The sequence below is a fragment of the Loxodonta africana genome, unplaced genomic scaffold (genome assembly GCF_030014295.1).
Source record: "Loxodonta africana isolate mLoxAfr1 unplaced genomic scaffold, mLoxAfr1.hap2 scaffold_51, whole genome shotgun sequence".
Classification (NCBI taxonomy): domain Eukaryota; kingdom Metazoa; phylum Chordata; class Mammalia; order Proboscidea; family Elephantidae; genus Loxodonta; species Loxodonta africana.
In genome coordinates this window covers 1,222,924-1,225,393 of record NW_026975229.1, presented here as the reverse complement: position 1 = coordinate 1,225,393, position 2,470 = coordinate 1,222,924, and positions in this window count along the sequence as shown.

The following is a 2,470-nucleotide window of genomic DNA, read 5'->3' as shown; positions in this document are numbered from 1 at the left end:
ACCTCGGAAGAAAGGCCTGCTGACTGTACCCAGAGGGAACTGAGAAAAAAGGCAGGGTGACTGTACCCAGAGGTACCTCAGAAGGAAGGCCTTTCACAGTACCCAGAGGTACATCTGAAGGAACGCCTGGTGACTGTACCCAGAGGTACCTCAGAAGGAACGACTGGAGACTGTAACCAGAGGTACCTGGCAAAACGGCCTGGTGAGTGTACCCAGAGGTACCTCGGAAGGAAGGCCTGGTGACTGTACCCAGAGGTACCTGGGAAGAAAGGCCTGCTGACTGTACACAGAGGGAACTGAGAAAGAAGGCAGGGTGACTGTACCGAGGTACCTTAGAAGGAAGGCCTTTGACTGTACCCAGAGGTACCTCTGAAGGAACGCCTGGTGACTGTACCCAGAGGTACCTCGTAAGAACGGCCTGGTGAGTGTACCCAGAGGTACCTCGGAAACTAGTCCTGATGACTGTACCCACAGGTACTTCGGAAGGAAGGCCTGGAGACTGTACCCAGACGTACCTCGGAAGAAAGGACTGGTGACTGTAGTCAGAGATACCTCAGAAGGAAGGCCTGGTGACTGTACCCAGGGGTAGCTCGGAAGGAAAGCCTGGCGACTGTACACAGAAGAACCTCAGAAGAAAGTCCTGGTGACTGTACCCAGAGGTACCTCGGAAGGAAGGCCTAGTGACTGTACCCAGAGTTACCTCGAAACAAATGCTTGGTGACGGTACTTGGAAGTACCTGGGAAGGAAGGCCTGGTGACAGTACTCCGAGGTACCGCAGAAGGAAGGCCCGGTGACTGTACCCAGAGGTATCTCAGAAGCAAGACCTGGTGACTCTACACAGAGGTACCTCAGAAGGAAGGCCGGGTGACTGTACACAGAGGCACCACGGAAGGAAGGCCTGGTGACTCTACCCAGAGGTACCTTGGAAGAAAGGCCTGGTGACTACCCAGACGTACCTCCGAATAAAGGCCTGGTGACTGTACTCAGAGGTACCCCAGAAGAAAAACCTCGTGACTGTACCCAGTGGTACCTCAGAAGGAAGGCATGATGACTGTACCCAGAGGTACCTCGGAAGGAAGGCCTGGTCACTGTACCCAGAGCTAACTCTGAAGGAATGCCTGGTGACTGTACCCAGAGGTACCTCGTGAGAAAGGCCTGGTGACTGTACCCAGAGGTACCTCAGAAGAAAGGCCTAGAGACTGTTCCCAGAGGGACCTCAGAAAGAAGGCCGTGTGACTGTACCCAGAGATACCTCTGAAGGAAAGCCTGTTGACTCTACCCATAGGTACCTCAGAAGGAAAACCTGGTGACTGTACCCGCAGGTACCTCGTAAGAAAGGTCTGGTGAGGGTACACAGACTTACCTCGGAAACAAGGGCTGGTGACTGTATCCAAAGGTACCTCAGAGGGAAGGTCTGGTGACTGTACCCAGAGGTAGATCGGAAGAAAAGCCTGGTGACTGTACCTAGAGGGACCTCAGAAATAATCCCGGGTGACTGTACCCAGAGGTACCTCAGAAGGAAGGGCGGTGACTGTACCCAGAGGTACCTCCTAAGAAAGGCCTGGTGACTGTACCCAGAGAGACCTCAGAAATAAGCCCGGGTGCTGTACCCAGAGGTACCTCAGAAGGAAGGCCGTTGACTGTACCCAGAGGGACCTCGGAAGAAAGGCCTGCTGACTGTACCCAGAGGGACCTCAGAAATAAGCCCGGGTGCTGTACCCAGAGGTACCTCAGAAGGAAGGCCGTTGACTGTACCCAGAGGGACCTCAGAAGAAAGGCCTGGTGACTGTACCCAGAGGGAACTGAGAAAGAAGGCAGAGTGACTGTACCCAGAGGGACCTCAGAAGGAAGGCCTTTGACTGTACCCAGAGGTACCCCTGAAGGAACGCCTGGTGATTGTACCCATAGGTACCTCAGAAGGAACGACTGGAGACTGTAACCAGAGGTACCTCGTAAGAACGGCCTGGTGAGTGTACCCAGAGGTACCTCGGAAACTAGTCCTGATGACTGTACCCACAGGTACTTCGGAAGGAAGGCCTGGAGACTGTACCCAGAGGTACCTGAGAAAGAAGGCCTTTGAGTGTACCCAGAGGTACCTCTGAACGAACGCCTGGTGACTGTACCCAAAGGTATCTCAGAAGGAAAGCCTGGTGACTGTACGCAGAGGTACCTCAGAAGGATGGCCTGGTGAGTCTACCCAGAGGTACCTTAGAAGGAAGGCGTGGTGACTCTACCCGGAGGTACCTCGGAAACAAAGCCTGATGACTGTACTCAGAGGTACCTCGGAAGGAAGGCCTGGGGACTATACCCAGAGGTACATCGGAAGGAAGGCCTGGTGACCATTCCCAGAGGTACCTCGGAAGGAAGGCCTGGTGACCGTACCCAGACTTACCTTGGAAGAAAGGCCTGGTGACTGTACCCAGAAGTACCTCGGAAGGAAGGCCTGGTAACTATACCCAGACGTATCTC